Below are 21,076 nucleotides of genomic sequence, written 5' to 3'. Positions count from 1 at the left end.
CCAAGGAGAGTTGACCCCCTCCTCACCAACCCACACAGGAGGAACGCCCCCTTCTCCCTATATATACCAATTTCCTCACACAAGGAAATGTATCTTATGTATCGTTATTCTGCCCATTTACATTAAGTCACACATACACACACCCAAACCTCCATTGTTATCTGTTTGCATCATACTTGGAACAATACCTCATAGCTTGGTCCATACCTTTGCTAGAGGTATAACCCATACAAAGATTTCATCCCCCAAAGGGAATATAGTGGGCTTATAGATTCCAACGGTACATTGACGCCGTCTGTGGGAAACTATAAACTTCTATTCCCACTCTCCTACCAAAGATCTACAGAAGGCAGTTCCTATTCCCTTAGGAATTATGGTCGTCACTACGAGAAGAGCAGAGCAGACGAGAGACACTACCCCTGAAGGTCATGCACAAACTGTCCACTCCAGTTCCCCGCCTTCCATATAGTCAGCCCCAGCCGAGCAAGCAGCTGCTGAAATTCTCCCCCCGGTGCTGCAATATGTCGATGCACAGGTGCCACTAGCTAACGCCAGAATAGCACAATTGGATCATCGCGTAGCCATACATGAAGTTCAAGCAGAGAACTTAGCCCCAACTCAACCCCCACCACCTGGAGTTGGTTATGGAACGTTGTTCCCTACCACAGTCCCACAAACAGTTCCACCCCCCATGTATCAACAGCTGACCTGAAGCCAACCTGTAGCTGTGTACAATAACCATAGAATGCCAGTAGTCACCAGATATGCCCCTAGACCTTACACCCACCAACCTGTAGAATGCCAGTACAAAGACCATAGAATGCGAGACTGATCTCCTCGTGTGCAGGACCTTCCCCTGCACTTCTGGGCATGAGAGCATTAATGTGGTACACCATTTTGCCAACTGGGAGTAATACGTCCTAGGATGATTTGGAAAGCAAGGTCCAAACTCATTTCGTAACAAGTCGCCCCGTGCCCAAGTCGGTCTATTCTCTTGAAAAAGTTCGCCAACAATCAGGGGAGTCCCTCAGATCCCTACTAGAACGCTTTGATAAAAAAGCTTTGCAGGTTCAGGGCCTATACCCTAAAGTGTAGGTACACATACTCTTGTCAGGCCTGAGACAAGGGGCGTTCGCCTATGAACTAGCCCGCCACGAAATAACTGACCTGGAAGAGGTCAAGTAAAAAGCTCAAGGGTTCATGCGGATCGAAGAATATAAGGGGAGCAGAGCTGACGACTCCCACAACCGAGAGAAGAAAGCAAGTAAAAGTAAAGACCAAGTTGACGAGGAAAGGAAAATTCACAAGTCCTCTAGATATACCAGCCGCCCTTTGAGGCGTGGCCCCTCGGGGCGCCAATCACACAGCGTCCTACAAACTGAATATAAAGAAGAGTGTAAGACCAACTCATAACGCCAAGAGCCTACCAGGGAAACCACCATGTACTGCAAATTCCACCGTAGCAATGGCCATAGCACCGAAGAATGCAGATATCTTAAGGAAGAGATTGATGAGCTAATCAAAGGAGGAGCCCAGAGAAAATATAATAATTCAACACGCGAAGTTGGTCCAGCCAGATGTCGCCCAAAGCGTAGCAGGTCACCTGAAAGAAGGAGAACCAACCAAGCTGATTACAGGCCCTGCCGTGAATGCAACCAAATAGAAGGAGCAGATCGGTCCAAACACCAGAGGAGGAAGGGAAGAAGATGAGGAAGACTCAGCTGTCATCAAACACAGTGTAATAAATATGATTTCAGGCGAATTGAGTGGGGCAGAGAAACAGCTAACACCATAAAGAAGCATTTGAAGCAGTGTTTGGCGGTGTCTGGCAAAGTCATCAACAAAGCACAAACTGCAGTAGGTCCCGCAAAGCCTAAAATCGTGTGGGACAGCAAAGATTTGGGCAATGTTCTCCCTGGACATGATGATCCCTTGGTCATTCAAGCTATAATCGCTAACTTTGGCGTGAATCGAGTGTTCGTTGACCACAACAGTTCTGCTGACATTTTATTTTTACCTTGTTTCAGGGCTCTAGGGTTCACAATTAATGACTTGACCCCAGTTGTATGAAAGTTGTCAGGCTTCAATGCAACAGTCACCAAACCCCTCGGCATAATCAACCTGTGGCTGTCAATGGGAACATCACCCACCTCAAAGTCAGCCGACATCTAATTCTTAGTGCTTGACACTCCTTCAGCCTATAACGCCATCCTTGGAAGAAGAATGTTCGCCGCCTTCGAGGCCAACATCTCCCACCCACACATGGCCATGAAATTCGTGGCGAGGGACAACAATATTGCAACAATAAGAGGGGACCAAACAGTAGCCAGAAGCTGTTACAACATCTCTCTCAAACCTGCATCCAAGGTCTCCTTCAAAGACCAACTGACATCCCACCAGGCAACAACCCAGATGATTGAGGAAAGCTCCAGTAGGAAGAAGATGGAGCAGGAGCAATATTTTTTGGTGGAGTTTGACGCAAGAGATGACCCTCGGGTAGAACACTTCAGACCTACTCCTGATAGAGCATTGGAACATGTCATTTTAGGCGATGCTGACCATCAAACAACAACCATCGGGCCAACCATAGACCCAGGTGTGAAGGACAAGTTGATTAAGCTACTGCGAGATAATAGGGACTTATTCGCTTGGAAGCCATCTGACATGCCTGGGATCGACCCGGAAGTGTGCTGCCACAGACTGTCCATAGATCCTAAAGCGAAACCCGTCGCCCAGAAAAAAAAGGAAGTTTGGCCCTGATCGCCAAAGGATCATCGATGAAGAGGTTAAGACACTCTTAGACGCTGGTTTCATCAAGGAAATCAGGTACACAACCTGGTTGTCTAATCCAGTGTTGGTTAAAACGCCCAGTGGAGCATGGAGAATGGGCGTGGACTACACTGACCTGAACAAAGTGTGCCCTAAGGACGCCTACCCTTTCCCTAGTATCGACCAGCTGGTAGACAACGCATCCGGTTTCAAAATGCTTTCCTTCATGGATGCATACTCTGGTTACAATCAGATCCCGTTGATGGAGGAAGACTAAGATAAAACGGCGTTCATCACCCAGAACGCCAACTATTGTTACACCATGATGTCGTTTGGGCTAAAAAATACTGGAGCCACTTATCAGAGGATGATGAACAATGTATTCAAAGAATTGATTGGCGATATCATTGATGTTTACATTGATGACATGATCACCAAATCACAATCACCTGAACAACATCTCCTACACCTCCAAAGCGTGTTTAACAGGTTAAGGGGATACAACATGAGGTTGAACCCCAGCAAGTGCACTTTCGAAGTTCCAGCAGGGAAATTTCTAGGATTCATGCTCACTGAGAGAGGCATTGAAGTAAATCCAGATAAATGTAAAGCAGTGATAGAAATGAAGAATCCACAAACAGTTAAAGAAGTGCAGCAACTAACCGGTCGGATAGTAGCTCTCACCCGTTTTCTGGCAAACTCGGCGCATAAGTCCCTCCCCCTGTTCAACCTACTCAAGAAAGGCACAAACTTCCAATGGACTGACGAGTGTGAAAAGGCTTTCCAAGAATTTAAAAGAGCCCTATCATGCCCGCCAGTCCTTACCAAGCCATTCAACGGCGAGACCCTTTTTCTTTAACTCGCCGTAGGTGCAGAAGCTATTAGTGCAGTTTTAGTCAGAGAACACAAGGGAAAAGGGTAGAGACCAGTTTACTTCGTCAGCAAAGTTCTACAAGGTGCCAAACTCTGATATCAACAGGTGGAGAAGGTCGCATTCACACTCATCTTCGCCGCCCGGAGATTAAGACCATACTTCTAGTGCCACCCAATTGTCATCAGGACCAACCAACCCACCCGACAGGTCCTACACAAGCCAGATCTCGGCGGAAGAATGATGTCTTGGGCGATTGAACTGTCAGAATACCTAATTATGTTTAAAGTAAGGGGACAGTGAAGACAATGAGCCTATCTCAAAAAGGCTGAAGACTGGAGGAATGTCCCAACCAGCTGCTAGGGACCCATCCCCAAGTAGCTCTGCTACTTCATCTCCTGACGTTCCGTCCCCTCCACCATCACCTGCTCATTCTTCACCACCACCAGTAATGCAACAACCCTCTCCTAGGCAACAAGAAGGAGAGGGAATGAAAGAAACAGATGCAGCACCTGCTGCAGAAGAACAGGTGGCTGAGCAAGAGGCTCAGCCACAAAAGAACCTTGATAAAGGAAGGGGGATTCTGGTTGAATCCCCTAAAAAGAAAAGGCCAAGTGTTCCCAGAAAACTCAGCCTGGGAGGTCCCCTCTCTTGTCCTATCATCTGTCCCGATACTTCTGGGGACGAGGCCATTGCTAGGGCTCTGGCAGAAGAGGAGGGCATAGAAGTCCCTCTACTGATGGAGGAACAAACAACAACTGTCCCCTAGTCCTCAAAAACACAGGAGGTTGCTGTCAGTCAAACACCTGAAGGACCTCCAACTTCTGGCAACATCAACCAGAAGAAGAAGAAACCAGCCTCCCCCATCCCAGCAATACCCTTAGCAGCAAGGAGAAAATCCCATATAAGGATTGCTGAACTGTTTGAAATGTTGGGGAGGAAGATGGAGAAGTTGCTGCCTGAGACTCCATCTGTTCCTCAGATCAATATGACTGACACCACTGAAGAGCTTAAAGCTCTTAGGAACGGAATGGATCAACTCTCTTCTGCTGTCAATAAATTCCAGGAACAACAGAGAACAGAAAGAGAGCAGCTCCTTAACACCTTCAGAGACAGCATCGGGACTGCACCATCTGCACCAACCTTGGAAGCTGTCAGGGACGAAATCAAGAAAGCATTTGAATCCCTGCAACTTGCTTACTCCCTGCACAACACTAGAGCTGAACTACAGCTGAAGAAAATCCTCCTCAAGAACACAGAGGAACGAACGGAAACCAAAGAAGCTCTCAAAGCTTTTGGTACATATTTGGAGGGGAAAATCACTCAGTTGGAACACAGAATGCTGGATGTGGAGGGACAGCTGGTGCACATCGACAATGGTAGGATAATGATGAGACCCACCATTGTGCACCTCACTGTTGTGATCAGCGATCTACTGAAGGATGCTGAGAAGTGGATCCCTGCAGCTTAAGCAAGAAGATTAAGAGAACAGCTCAGCAGGAGACCACCCGTACAAGAGGAGCTGGATGCTGAGAAGGAGAATTTTGAGTTGGGCAAGAGAAGGCCCCATTGAAAAGGAGAAAGATCCTCCTATTTTTCACTTATGTTTCTTTTTATGTACTTTCTGTTATTTCCCTTTTAGTTTTTTTCTTTTCGTTCCCTAGTGTAATTCTTTTTACTGCTTTTCTTTTTGAAATGAAAAATCTTTTTTGTTCAAACTGTTTGGAGCATACAGTTCATTTGTAGTACTATGGCTGTGAAACACTGAATAATCAATAGCATGAAACAAAAAGTCAATAAGTAATTATTCTTATTCTTACTCTGAATGCTTGAGATAGGAATGGTGGAAGGAATTTAATCTTCAGATTTTTGAAAGAAGCTGATATGTGTGAGCTAAAGCTGGTAAGGAACGAAAAATGCCAAACACTTACTCATGAGAGCGTTCCTGAGGTGTCACCACAATGAAACCTCCAATTTGCCTTGATGCTGTAAGTACTGCTGAAGAACAGGTGAATTTCACTAACAATGATCAACCTTCAAACACTCAGCCTTTCACAAACACTTCCATTCCCATTCACACCACAGCACATCTCCCACACACACACACCCATCCCATGGTCAACAAAAATGGGGCAAGGAACAGGAGCCAAAATGAGCAAAGAGGACAAGAAGAAAGAAAACACAGAAAAATGGGAACAACCATTCAAAAGAATTCAGAAGAAAATACTAGAAAAGATTCCTCTAAAGGAAGAAAAAAAGGTACAAAAAGACAAGGTGTTCCCTCAAATAGAAAAGTCCAGCTCCGAAACATAAAGAACCGTTCCTTGACCAAAGACCTGTAAACCATTTCACTCTTAAAAACCTCCATCACCCATTGTCACAAAGACCCTTGATAGGGAAGGCACCTGCACTTATGAGGAAAGCAGCAGATAAGCAAGTTTGAAGAATCACATCCAGGAATGGATAGAGAAAACACAAGCCCTGAGTGATTGCGAGACTAAAGATCAGCAACCTTCACTTACCTGGGAACAAATTCTTTTTACTTGTCACCTGTGGAAAGTAGTTCATTCTTTGAAAAGTTTATGATTACTTACTGGCTCAAGTTTCTGAAGTTGAACTGTTCTTTGAAATTGAGCAGCCTAAGCCACTATTTATGAGTTGTTTGAGGAAAACCAACAGTTTAGTTTTGGGGTGTTTGATGGGACAAAAAATCGTTCCCATCTAAGCCCATTTTGATGGCAAAATACCATCTGTTCCCTCCACTGATGAGCAACTTTAGCATTAAAAGCACGTGTTTAATATCTTTTTGACAAAAACACAGTGGGGAACGGAAGGTGACATAAGCCCTTGGAAAATATATAAAAGGGGAACAGATTGAGAAAATTAAATACACCTGCTTCACTCACTCAATCTCTCTGACCACTTTTCAGGAAGCGTTGAAAAGAAGTTTCCATAAAGCAGAAGCGGTGCAGCTATTCAGCAAAGGAAAAAGTGGGCAGCAGAGAATAAAGGGTTCCTATTGGCCAAAAGGAAAGCAAGGCATGGGTATGGTCAGAAGGAAAGACAAATCTCAAACAAATATTGTCCCATCCAGCCACTTTGCACCCTTCGAAGCACTGTACACACCGCCTCTTCTAAGCAGACAAGAGAACAAATCCAAGAGAATTACAACTTTACCATCAACTCTTCTCCTATAAATATGACGTCCCAGCACAAAGACATCCATTGAATTCCTTAAGAAGAGATCACTTAGTAGTATTTAGTTAATTTGTAGTTTAATTTTGTATAGTGGTAGCTATAGTTAAGTGACAACACTTCTCCTTTATTCTGTAACATTCACTTGAGACTCCTCACGAGCATCAACCATCTTCTCCACTTTATATTTTGTTGTAATCTTTCTTGTTTCATTTCAATATAAGTATTTCTTCTCTCCTTTCCACTCGTTATCTCTGAACTGAATCTCGGGTCTATGGGGCTTCAGTTTAGAATAATTATGTTTAAAGTAATAGCCATGAGCTAAACTATCTGTGGAACGGATAAGCTGCAAATTTCTTAAAGAATTGTTTTCAAAATTCTTGTACTGAAGCTTTTTGTATTTCTCTGGCTAAGTAAGCTATATTCATTATGTATCAATAGAAATTGAACACATACTGAGAATGGAACTTCCTTAAGGAAGAGATTTCAGACAGCTTAGCTAGTGGGGGAAGGTAGTGTTTTGGCAACAACACTATTGGTTACCTTAGGAAAAAGGGGCCACCTCGTCTTTTTTAAGGTTCTGTACCAAGTATCTGTTGGAGTCAAGGGAGCCATAGGAATATGGAAACTTGTGAGCCATCTAGTCTATGAGCTGAGGAATCAGAGTTGGCAGTTAAGAAACAGGGACAAAGCCAAAAAGTGCTAAGTCTTGAGCAGAGAAAATAACTATTTAAGAATGGAGCAGTAAATCTGTTCCTTGTGTTAAAACTGTTTTAAAACCATCCACCTTGTTGTCTCTTGAGTATAGTTATTACTATGTTATTTTTAATCTATTCAACCATTGTATCTATCAACCTCCAATGACTATTGTCGTGCCTTCTCTCATCAAGAAGGATCACATATATAACAACGCGAGGAGTTGTTTGCCATCAGACTGAACTTACTGTTCTTGAGGAACGTTGTCAAGGCAGTAGGGAACGTTTGACCAGACAGTTCCATCACTAACTTTTCTTCTCATTTTCATTCTTTACAAAATAGTTTAAGGCATTATTTAGAGTTCTATCCTCGTGAGAACGATAATTTGGGCATTAATACACTCATTATTACTTGATGCGTGCACTTGCACACTTGGGTTGGAAGTAAGGGAACAAATCTGTTTTCTCTTGCTAATTTAGAATAGAGGAACGTTCTCCATCAAAAAATATATTTTTCCACCAACAGCAAACTACCCAACAATTAGTTAAGCCCTAATTCCTTAATGATCTTAACTTTATTAACCCTATTAGAATCATAATCCCTTAGAAATCCCTTTTTAGGTTAAACTTTTCAATCAATGAATCCTTAACGTTTGCGGTTCATGTAGCTTATCCCTAATGCATACATGAACAGTTGCTTTCCTTTTTGTCTAGAATTAGAATCTCAATATCCCTATTGAAAACCCTAACCCTCGCAATCCCAATAGAGTGATCAGTTCTAGAAGAATTAAGAGATGAAGAACAAAGAAAAATAAATTCAATTGGAATAAACAAATATAAAATTAATCAAACTACAAGGGGTTCACATCAAGGGTTGTGACCCTTACCACAATAATAAAATACAAACCAGACATATTCATGTTTGACAATTCTATGTATGGAAAAGAATTCATGAATAAATAATAACCAGAAAATTTGGGAAGAAGAAGGCTTGAATCTTCAATCCAAGGGCTTGCTCCGAATTCTGCCTTCGCGCCTCCTCCATGTCAAAAAGTTATCCTCTTTTAGGGTTTCCGCCTCCTTTTTATATCCTCTTGCGCGTCTTCCAAAGCTGCCCTTCAAAGCACGCGGACAGGTTTTCCCGCAAACTAGCGCAGACTCACGCCACTACGACGCAGGATCGCGCCAAACTTCAAAACACGAGGTGAGCTTCCCACAAACTGGCGCGGGCTCGCGCCACTATGGCGCAGGATCGCGCCAAAACTCTGGAAATTGGCTTAGAGAAACTGGCGCAGACTCGCGCCATTATGGCGCAGGATCGCGCCAACTTTCTGGAAATTGGCAGAAGCACTATTGGATCAAATGGCGCGATTTGCACCATACTCAGCAACTTCAACTTCCCTCCTTCACTTCATTTTTGGTGTTTCCTGCTATTAAAATGCATAAATTGAGTGAGAGAATGATTGAGAAGGAATAATCAGTATTTATAACATTTATGACTATTTTTCAACCATTATTGGTTAATTCCTTGCTTCTTTTAGCTTAGAAAGCATCATATGCTAGACGCATATCAATAATTCGCGACCCCAAAGCTTCCCCAATGTCCAAAGTCCGGTTTTTCATCAAAACAGATGTTCAACACTACTTATCTACATGGATTAATAACTTTTAACTTGAATAATCAAAGTTCCCTCTTTTAGTAACTTAAACAAGCTAAAAGCATGGATTTCAAAGGAAATGATCATAGTTTACCTATGGGCTCTTGAACTCAGAAAATGGCAGTGATTTGGAGCTTTCCACACAACTCTACCACACTGACTTCAAAAGGCCACGAATTTGACACACAAGTTTGGTCCTTTATACCAAAAGGTGGCTTCTTGAAGCCTCAAATGACAAGAAAAAGGCTTCCTCAACAAGAATCCAAGAACACAACCCCTAACCACAACTCACAGCAGCTAAACACTCAGCAAACAAGATCCCCTCACTCCCACAAGGCCTAATACTAAGTGTTTACAAGATTGAGGGGGAAGAACCAATGAGAAAGGTGGCCACTTGGTGGTTTTCCATGGAGAAAGATGAAGGTGGCAAGGTGGAGGCACAAGCTTCAGAAAAACTTCACATAGGAATATGAAATCTGACCTAAAAATCTGTGCCACTTGGTATTTATAAGCGGATTAAGTTTAATCCGTCGGTATTAGTACTAATATCTCCGCTAATCATTTTAACCTCAAACTTCATATTCTGAACCTAGCCATTTTTCTAAGATTTGTCATATTTTTATTATAATTTTCGCAACACTTTGCTGGTACGCGTTTTTACGTAGTCGGTATCAGTCCTGATGTCAAAACTCATTATTATGGCTTCAAACTTGATATTCAGCCCTAAATATTATTCTAGAGATATTCATAAACCTATTATAATTTTTCGGGATACTTCACCGGCACACACTTATACCGTGAAGCAGAACCGGTATCTGCTTTTTTCGTCAGAAAAACGACTTTCAGCGTTATTAAGCCCTTATAATAATTATTTAAGTCTTCTCCTAATTATTCAAGGTCAATTATGGAATTATTTCCTAAACTCATAATTAATTATTTAAATTTCTAATTTAACGGTGCGGGTTCTTACAACAAGTTCTGGATTGAGTCATTGAATACAATGCCTTATGTGACAGTCATTGACTGCTTTGGATTTCCCTTCACTTCTGTGTCTGCAAAAATAAATCTCTGCATATATTGATTTTAACTAAACCCTAAACAAGAAACTATTTAATGACACAAATAAACCGAGCATTTGAATTGAAAATAACATATCATTACATTGATCATATAAACATATTAACATTGATGGGCAGTATAACTCCTCATAATTCTAAGGGTAGGATTAGTAAAAATCCTGAATTCGGAGTCAGAATACGTAAAAAGCGTAAAACGGTAAATTGCCAAACACGTAACCCTAAATAGTAAAATATTAGTGGAAGATCTCAAATGGGAAAACTAACTCTGGAAATAGATTCAGAATGAAAAATTAAGTGGTTAGGCAAGTTTCTGGAAATTTGATGAATAATATTTTTATCGGGTAAAAATACAGCGGTACAGTTGCACCGAAAAATGTGCAGAGTGAAATTTGAGCTCTAGGTTTGAAAATAAGTTGGAAAAGGTACATAGAACTAAGAATTATGATTGTTGACGAAATTTGATGAAAATTAAGATTTTTGGGCAAACGTGCCAACAGTGCACATATCGGATTAAAACTGTGATTTCACCGAATAGCCGAAAAACTTCGGATTCATATGTTTAAGCGTAATTAAGGGACTTTGGTGAATGTTAAATTTTTGATTTAATGGACAGTTCATGAATTAATTGGTGATTAGTGAGTTTAAGTGGATTTAAGTGAGGTGGCACTTGTGGGGCCCATTCCCACTTAAGTGACTTATGAGCACATGTGAGAAATCAGATTTTTGGATCATCTTCCTCCTTCCTCCTTGCAAATTTTGTGGCCTTCCATTGTTAGTGAAAAGGAAAAGCTTGAAATCTTCAAACCAACATAACTTGAGTTCTAGGGCATGGATTTGAGTGATTCCAAAGTCAAATTTGTGTAAAATCTTGAGAGGAACACATTGCTACCCTTAGTTTCGCATGGGGATCATTGTAGAGAGAGATCATTGGAAAAAAAGGTGACAGTTTTGATGAAGATTTTGATGTTCTTGGAGTTGATTGATCCTCCATTGCTTGGGTATTGTGTGGAGGAGTCCTAGGCCTTGATTGTGGGTAAGTTTCCACACTTTTAATTGGTTGATTCTTTGGATTTAATTTCATGAACCCTAGAGCTTGCATGTGTGATTGATGGAATTGGGGACCTCAAATTGAAAATGTGTATTAGATAAAAGTGTCTTAGAATGATGTTTTATAGTGATTGAACTCATAAAATTTATTGGTGAAAAAGTTGATAACTAGGAAAATTTTGAGTTGGGAATTCAAGACTTTGTAAAATGGATATGTTATGGGATCGTGCAATTGAGTTGTGGAGTATTTGTATGAGATAATTATAGGATTGTATGATGTGTGGAAGTGTTGAAATGAATTAGAAATCCTTTGGTATACATGCTTGTTGATTTCGGCCATTGAAGGGAAGAAAATGATGATGTAAAAATCATGTAATTGATGTTGTATGGTGTTGAATTGTGTTTAAATGGGTTGTATGTTGATTTGATGCATGTGAATTGGGAGTCGAATCATTGGATATGTACAAGTGTAGGAATTGGCCTAAAGGAGGATAATTGGGGGAAATGGTGTTGAGGGGTAATTGAGTGAGATTAAGGACTTGAAACGATGTTGTAGTAAGCTTAGGAAGCTTGAAATAAAATTAAGAATATGGCTAGGTATTTTGGGCCATTTGGTCGAACCTATGTATGTGTGGGTGGGAGTGTGGTGCTTTGTGTTTTGACTTGTTTGCACCATGGTGATGATGATCCTTGTGTGATCATTCTATATTGCCACCCATGAACGTGAACTTGGAACTGTAAGCTTAGTGGGTTTCCTTTGGTCCTTGACCAAAAGGATTGAGGTGAGTAATTATGTAAAAATTCATGAATGCTTGAGTAATCAACTTGACGTGGTTATATGATTATAATTGATTTGAGAATGACCTATGTGTAAGCATTTCTTGTTGGACCAAGCTTGGTTGTGTTTGGCTTTGGCTTTGGAGCTACCTAGTGAGGGAGCTTCCATCAGGTTTAGGGTTTAGGGTCTGTGCTCCACCATGCCCCTTGGGGGTAGTGGTTGGAGGTCTATGTTGATAGTGTATTATAACATGCTTATGCATATGTGTATGTGTAGTGGGTACATAGGATGTACCGTGTCTCTGGCCAGTAGACTGTTGCCTTCGGGCATTACGGACTTCCATATGATACGTCTCTGTGAGGGAGTTCCAGTTGACCTGGGGTCGTGGAGTGTCATCTGTTGAGGAGCACTCTAGGAATGTTTCGGGTGTATATGGATTTGATTGATGTTCTGGGAACACTTCCTTGGATGAGAACCCGTAGGCTATATGCCGAGGCCAATAGGCCGGATGTTACGTGGCTTTGGCATCGACCATTCCATCTTCATCGTATTTTTACTCCCTATGCATCCCTACTTCACTAAATCCCTTGTTTTATCCCTCTTTGGTTATTGTGGTATATTGTTGATTTACATCTGAGTGAGCCATTGGGTGGAGCAATCTCCAGAACCTCTGGGTTACTGAGATATATTCGTATATCTCATCCCATTTTGGGGACTTTATTTCAGGTAGTAATAGTGGGGCAGGAGCTGTGGGCAAGAGGCCCGTAGGATGAGCATTGGAGATTTATGTACCATTTTGCATTTTGAAGCCTTTGTGGCATAGGCTAGACTTAGGGCATGAACATTGTATGTTGAATTAGGATTATGCATATTGTCATCTTTGTTGATGCCATATTTTGTCTAAGTTTAGTTGATGATTTAGTATGTTGTATTTGGAGGAATTGATTATACTTACATTTATTATTTTGGAGAGCTGTACATTTGTTAATTTTTATTTTGAAGGAATATTATATTATGTTGTAATTGGAGGCTTGTAATTGTAATATTGGACCTTGTGTATTATATAAAGATGATGTATGATGAAAGGGCAATAGGCCAATTTTAGTTGATGATTATGTATATGTTAAAGAATGCATGCAAATGGATCAAAGTGATTGAAATGGTTTAAGTTTTGAAATTGTAAGTAAGGAGATGTAAATTGAGTAAATTGAGGTAAACTGTGATGGATTGTAAGAGAACCAAGGCATTGCTGGTCCTTGAGTGTCACCCTTGAATAATAGGTACCCTTGATGATAGATAACACACTTTTGCTAAAGTGGGATAGGTTGAATAAACAAAGGAGGTGCTGTCGAAATTTCTAGAAATGGCAGATTTTGGGTGAACTTTGGGAGAGAATATCTCCCTCCACAGAAGTTAAATAAGGACGTACCATACATCATTTTGAATCTTGAGATGTCAAATATTTTGTATCAAAATTTGGTAGCCATTGGAGTTGTACGCAGGCATGTAGAGGCAGAAGAGTGAAGACTGTTCCGAAGTGCCCTGCACATGGGGCTGTCGGGTACTATTTTTGGAAAACTTATTCCGGCCTCAATTCTTGGTAAAATTAGACCCATGATATGTCAAATTGAAGCTTGAGGTGTCTAGTTTAGTATATAAAAATATAAGAGAAATTGGTGGAGTAAGTTTTCCATAATAGTTGAAAGAGTAGAGGCTGTTTGGAGCCCTGTTTGAGGTTAGCTGGCAGCTTTGCTTGTCCAACTTCAAACTGTGATAACTGAAGCAAAAGAGAACTTTATGGAGCGTGTGATAACTTGTTGGAAAGACAATAAGTCTAGAATAACATACTAAAATATGGGAGGTTCGTAGCATGCAGATCTCTCGCAATATCCAAATTAGTGAACCATGTTCAGTTATGTAAAAACCGTAAAAGTGAGATTTATGCTAAGTGAGTTTATGGGAACCCCTTAGTGACTTGAGAGAAGTATTATATGATAGTTAGGAAATTGTTTTAAATTATTCTGCGATTAATTTTAAGTTATGGTCACAGCTTTTATTCATTACGCTTTATTATTGTTTTAAATGCTTGCGTAATGAAAAGGAAAAAGTTTACTTGCATTTTTATAAATGAACTATTATGATTGTAACTGCTCTTAATATCATAATCAATGTTAACAATATCGGTGTACAACGGGTTGTTACAGGCAGCCATATGGCAGATAAGACAACACTGCACATACAAAAAAAAATCAAAAAGCCATATTCATGATTACCACATATATTTGACATTTGCCATATGTGTAAGCTTAACATCATGGTATTTACAATGTCCAACCAATCACCAATTCTGACAAAAGTTACCATAAACACTTTGATCATATATCCATAAACTTCCAAAAAATTTGTGCTAAATCACTGATAATTAGCCAACAACGCAGTCACCACACACTTTTTGGCCTCATCAGAGCATTGCATAAAGATATCAGTCATACTATGATCCTTGCCCAATTGCATAGCAACTTGAACCCTGAGGCATAGTCAAATCTTCAAAATTTTCCAACTCTGCCATAATTGACATCTGCCTATTGCTTCCCTTAGCTTGATGTTGAAAGCAGGTTACCAACTTCTCAATATTGTCGCTAATTTTTCGATAATTCTGTCTAAGGTCCTTCATAACATCAACTACTTCTACAACTACTGGATCCTCACTTCTTTGTCATTTTTTACCCTTTTTTACAGTAGCAGTAGACACGGGAGAGGGTGCCACACCTTCTTCGGTAAGGATGTCAGGCATTGGATGATCATGGCAAGGTGTGGGTGTATAGTCCCCTGTAAGGTCAGGGAAATCATCAAAAGCAATCCCACTCTCTTCATAGCATGAAGCCTCTCGTTTCATTTCTTGTACCGAATCTTCTGGATCCTCTGCATTAACTCCAGTTGCTACGTCTTTCCCAAAGATTGTTCCCAAACTGTCAAAGTATGGGAATGGCTTATTGAAAAACCCTTTCGCATTAAGGTGGGTCTGCATAATATACATATGGTTAATGTTAGTGAAAAAAATAAAGTAACATATGAAGTCAAAAAGATACAATTGATCCAAAAGTAATTTTCACCTTAACCCATTCATTGAAGATTTCCTTCTCAATATCGATCATTTTCTTAGTGTCGTTCCACCTAAATCCGCTCCCACTGGTAGGTCCGATCATTTCAGATATTGCATTATAGTATTTTTTAACAATTTAACTTTAGACGTAATGTGAGGGATAACTCTCAGGGAACAACCAGGTATCTTCTGATGCAGCATCTTCTCTATAGCACTGGAAAATCCTGGTCTAAAACTGTTATCTCCTTTCCACCCTAACCCTATTTCAATAAGACAATCTACGAGGACTTTATCCTCTTCTGCAGTCCAGCTATGATTAGATCATTTCTTTGATTGTTGACTTTCTTCAGCCATAATGTCAATGCAAGAAAAATAATATCTGCTTTGTGGGGGAAAAAACAAAAGACAAATGGTTGGTGATTAAAATGGAAATATCAAACCAAGATATGATCACAATGAAGATAATAGCATGTGCTCTGCAATAAATAAATAGACAAAGTTAGGATCACAACGAAGATAATGCATCATAAGTTGTCCGATACATATTATTACAACAACAACATAATTAGATTCATTTTTTTAATCCAAACTAAGACAATGAAAAAAAAACACCATTGTGAACAATCATCGTGCCTCTTATCCAAATCAAACATGTATCCTCCACGTGTAAAACATATTATTCGCCATATCATCCCTCGAAAGTGTCCAAGCATTGGATGACTCTACATGAGTTATCATGTCATTTCCTCCAATATCATAGTCAACTTGTTGCATGTCCATTTCATGCTCGTGTAAAGGGTCCACTGTCATTTCTCTTCTTGTATGGTTATGGAGCAAGCAACATGCAATTATAATCCTGCATTGTATTTTAACCAGATAAATTGACTCAATCTTACAATCGCCCAATGCCCCTTCAACATCCCAAAACATCGTTCTATGACATTCCTTGTAGAAAAGTGTTTTATGTTAAAAATTTCATGCGGTGTTATTGGTTGTGCCCCATGTCTCCAATCACTAAGATGATATCTTTGACCTCTATAAGGTGTAAGGAAACCTTCCCCATTCATGTAACCAGCATCACACAAATAATAGTAACCTAAAACAAGAAAGTTGGCAAACATTTTACAAAAAATGTATTATATTCGGTAAGTTAACTGCATCGAAAATTAGCAATTCCATAAATAATTTGAAGTACCTTTTGGCACCCTTATACCATTCGTACGACATATAGCATCTATGAGGACCCTTGAATTTGTTGTTGATCCCTCCCATCTAGGCAATACATAAATAAATTGACCATCTTGAGAACAAACCACTAAGACATTGGTTGCTATGTCACCCTTCCTAGTCCGTATCTAGCTTTATCACCTTGTGAGGGATTTATCTTGATGCATGTCCTATCTAGAGCTCCCAGACAATTCTATAATTCCAAAACAGAAAATTAACAAGTAGGTCAGAGATACATGCAGAGTAATCTTGAAAAATTTAAATGTAACAATACATATTGTAATATCTTACCTTGAACCACTTCCGCTTTTCATCAGTTGAGTTTTTCGGGACTGGCTCAGGTCGTTTAAGTAAAACAGTATGACAACGTAACACAGTCAGCAACACCTTAGTAAACTGTCTACTAATTATTTCTTGACATCATGAGCCAAAATGTGAAGAAATATTGCAACCAACTCTTCTACACCCGTATATTTCGTCGGTTCAAGTCCCCAACTGTTTTAACAAACTCACAATTTATAAAAACACCTTTTGTCCCTCCTTGTATTCTCAATACAAACTGTGTCACTTAAATGAACTATTCTATGGAAATTTACTTCCCTTACCCTAGCCCTGCTACAAAATTCCCATGTTAATCTTGTAACAGCTCGTTACGTACCGGTGTTGTTAACAATGATTAAGATATTAAGCGGAGTTACAATCACAACAGTTCATTTAAAAATACGAGTAAACTTTTTCCTTTTCATTACGTAAGCATTTAAAAAAACAATAATGAAATGTAATGATAAAAGTTGTGATCTTAACTGAAATCTAAACACAGAATAATTAAAATAATTTCCTAACTATCATACAATGCTTATCTTAAGTCACTAAGGGGTCCCCATAAACCCACTTAGCAGAATTCTCACTTTTACTGTTAATACATAACTAAACATGGTTCAGTCTTTTGAACATTGTATAAAATTTGCATGCTTCGAACCTCTCATCTTTTAGTATGTTATTCTAGATTTAATTACCTTTCCATCAAGGTATCACACGCCTCATAAAGTTCTCGTTTGCTCTTGTTATCACTGTTTGAAGTTGGAAAAACAAAGCTGCGAGCCAACCCCAAACAGGATATCAAACATACCTCACCATTTCTGCGATTCTGAACAAATCACTCCACCAATTGCTCTCAAATTTTTATACAGTAAACTAGACACCTTAAGATTCAATTTGACATATCATGGGAGAAATAATTTTGCAAGACAGGGACCCGACAGCCCCCATGTGCAGGGCCATCTGGGCAGTTTCCACTCAAACGCGTTTACAAGTTGCTATACAACTTCAAATGCTACCAAATTTTGACACAATATAGCTGACATCTCAAGCTTCAAAATAATGTATGGTACATACCTATTGGACCTCTGTGGAGGGATATATGCTCTCCCAAATTTAGCCGAAAAACTGCCATTTTAGTATAAATTTCGGCGGCACATCCTTTGTTTATTCAACCTATCCCACTTTATCAAAAGTGTGTTATTATGCCTCTAGGGTACCTAATATACAAGGGTGGGACTCAAGGACAAAAAAATGCATTGGTGCTCTTACAATCCACAACTATTTATCTCATTTACCTCAATTTACAGCTCATTACTTACTTTGTCAAAACTTAAATCATTTCAATCACATTATTCCATTTGCATGCATTCTTTCAACATATTGATAAACCCTTGGTTTACCATGTTTTTAGGCTTAATTATGTTTGATATATATCATGAATTGCATGGGAATTAGGGTTTTATACTGTAAAGTCACAATAATTGAATATCTTGCTAACATGTTGTCATAATTCTTATTTCAAGGGACTTTTGACACCTATTATGGCTCTTTGGAACCATAAGAAGACATTAAGTTGAGTTGGAGCCTCAAGGAAGCAAGATTTCAAGTGTGTACCAGCTGTAAGAGGACGTTTTGGCGTCCATGAATCATGTTTAAATGCTCAAGATGAAGAAAACACCAAAATCCACTAGAGGAGAGCGTTTTAGCGCCCAACAAAGCGCTAAAACGCCCTGGCAACATCAATTTCCCTTCGAAGAGCATGTTTTAGCGTGCAACAGCACGCCAAAACACCCAGAGGCAGATAACAATACACATCAAGCACGTTTTAGCGTGCAAACAGCACCCTAAAATGTCCATACGCGGTCAAAGCAACTCCAGGAAAAGATTTGATCAAGATATGCAGCAGGATTCTATAAGATACAAAGGAAGAAACACATCAACCTTGATTGAGATAAGATATAACTCCAATAAGAAGATGTGATAGAAGATCACAACAAGATTTAAAAGCTCAAAATCGTCAACCAATCTCCAAGATATCAAATGCAAAAAGGAAACAAAGATGAAATCAACCACAAATCTGATATGGATTCATTGGAGATTTAATGAAGAATACAACCCCAAAAAGCTATAAATAAAGAGCTTGGGGTCAAGACCAAGACACCAATTCAGAACCAATTCACAATTCCAGAGCATTACACCAAGCTTGAAGGAGGAATCCTGTTGCGGAGCGCTGGAACACTGAGAAACCAAGTCAACATCACATCAATGGAGGCTTAGGGTTCTATTTTCTTTATTATTTCTTTTCAATTCAGTATGCTAGAGTAGTCTTTTATGTAGTTAAGGGTAGATGGAACCCAATTGAATCTTTATGTTTATGAATTAAATTGTCTCCGAATTCTGTTCTTTTTATAATTGAATAAATTATCTGTTTTTAATGCTTTCTATGAGTTTTTTCCTTATAGAATGATTTTGGGGAATTGTATGACAATAGGGATGCTGGTGCATGAACCTTGACTTGATAATTTATCATAATCCTTGTGATCTAGGAATAGGAATGGGAATAGACATAGGGTAATTATGCAATCTTGTAATTCTTGATCTTAATGCATGTTTTCTTGGGGGAATAATCGGGGAACTAGAGTTCTTTCAAGATTACATAGATTTATGGTAACAAGGAATTGAGCCGTAATTAACTCAGATAGAATTGATTGGCAATATATTAAGAAACAGATTCTTGGCTTTTTAATTCATAACATATTGAGGATATTGGGGGAAGTCGAAACATTAACTACGCTTGTTTTAAATCTTAATCGAACATCATCTCATTCATTCTTTTTATTTTGAATTTTCATAAGCGCATGTTCTTAATTATTTTTAATTTTAAGTTCTTTGAACAACAATTCTCTTCATCTAAATTCACCATTCTCTCAAACCAAACTTTTGATTGTCCAACTAAAACGCAATTAGTGAACTAGTGCTTGAAATTCTGATCCTCGTGGGAACGATCTCGTACTCAGTACATTTTATTACTTTCACGATCGGTGCACTTGCCAAGTCGCTATCAAGTTTTTGGCGCCGTTGCCGGGGATCGAATTCTTCAACATTAGAAGTAACTAATTAACTTTTAGATTGGACGTTTTAATTTTTTGCACTTTATACATTCTTCAAAAATATTTTTCTGCATTAAAATTCTGCATATTTATTTTTCTGCATTCTTTGTTTGTTTATTTTTTATTTTTTCTATTTTTCTGTTTTGTCTTTTTTCTATTTTTCTGCACATCTTTTCAATCTTAGTTTATGCGAGGTACTCTTAACCCGCGAACCTTGCAGTTTGATCCTGAGATAGAAAAGACAGAAAGGAAACTTAGGAAAAACGCAAAAGCAAAGAAAGCGAAAGAAACAAAGGCATCAACTTCGACGGAACCAAAAGAGGAACCTAAGGAGGAACCAATGGCAGGAAATAATCAACTCGCTCCAAGGACGTTGGGGGATTACATGACCCCAGCTCGAGTTCCACAGACGGCAAGCATTGTTAGACCTAACATAGAGGCTAACAACTCTGAACTGAAGTCGGCACTACTGCAACTGATTCAAAAAGAACAGTTCGCTGAAGGAAGCACAGAGAACCCCTATAATGATCTGGATAACTTCTTACTTTACTATGATACATTAAAAGTAAATGGAGTTCCTCGTGATTCTATCTTGCTCAGGCTATTTCCATGTTCACTGAAGGATGAAGCAAGAGATTGGCTGCAGTCTCTACCTGAAGGAAGCATAACCAATTGGGATGACTTAGCAAGAAAATTCTTGGCTAGATTTTTCTCAGCTTCAAAGATGGCAAGGCTCAAGTCGGAGATCACTACTTTTGAACAAAAAGAAAGCGAATCTTTATACGAGGCTTGAGAACGATTCAAAGGAACACTCAGGAAGTGTCCTCAACATGGAATTGAAGCATGGGAGAAAGCAAGAATCTTCTTCCAAGGGATGACGTCCAGCATAAGAACACTGGTAAACGCTGCTGCAGGAGGCTCCTTGAAAACAAAAACTCCAGAGGAAACGCTGGAATTACTGGAATCTCTAGCTTCTCAGGAATTTGACAATCCCCCTGCCCCAGTTGCACAAAAGAGAGCAGGAATTATGAAGCTTGACGGCTATGATGCACTCTTAGCCCAAAATGAACAAATGCTACAAATGCACAAGAAACAACAAGAACAATTAGATGCCCTTAATAAAAAATTTAATCTTTCTCAAGTTTCTTTTGTTTCTAAATCTAATATTAAATGTGGTATTTGTGAAGAGGCTCATGCAATTGAGGATTGTGAATACATAAGAG

The 21,076-nt window shown here is 39.5% G+C and overlaps 1 non-coding gene across 1 annotated transcript; it reads right to left on the bottom strand.

The window, feature by feature from the left end:
- Positions 1-20,583: 20,583 nt before the first annotated feature.
- Positions 20,584-20,690, bottom strand: LOC133285936 (small nucleolar RNA R71). Its single transcript, XR_009748068.1, has one exon. It is a non-coding gene; the product is annotated as a small nucleolar RNA R71 (small nucleolar RNA).
- Between the last annotated feature and the right edge of the window lie 386 nt (positions 20,691-21,076).

This window comes from Gastrolobium bilobum, unplaced genomic scaffold (assembly GCF_033153095.1).
Source record: "Gastrolobium bilobum isolate Gb01-03AN ecotype WA unplaced genomic scaffold, APGP_CSIRO_Gbil_v1 utg2910, whole genome shotgun sequence".
Classification (NCBI taxonomy): domain Eukaryota; kingdom Viridiplantae; phylum Streptophyta; class Magnoliopsida; order Fabales; family Fabaceae; genus Gastrolobium; species Gastrolobium bilobum.
The sequence above is the reverse complement of the archived record's forward strand: the minus strand, read 5'-3'. Positions and strand labels throughout refer to the sequence as shown.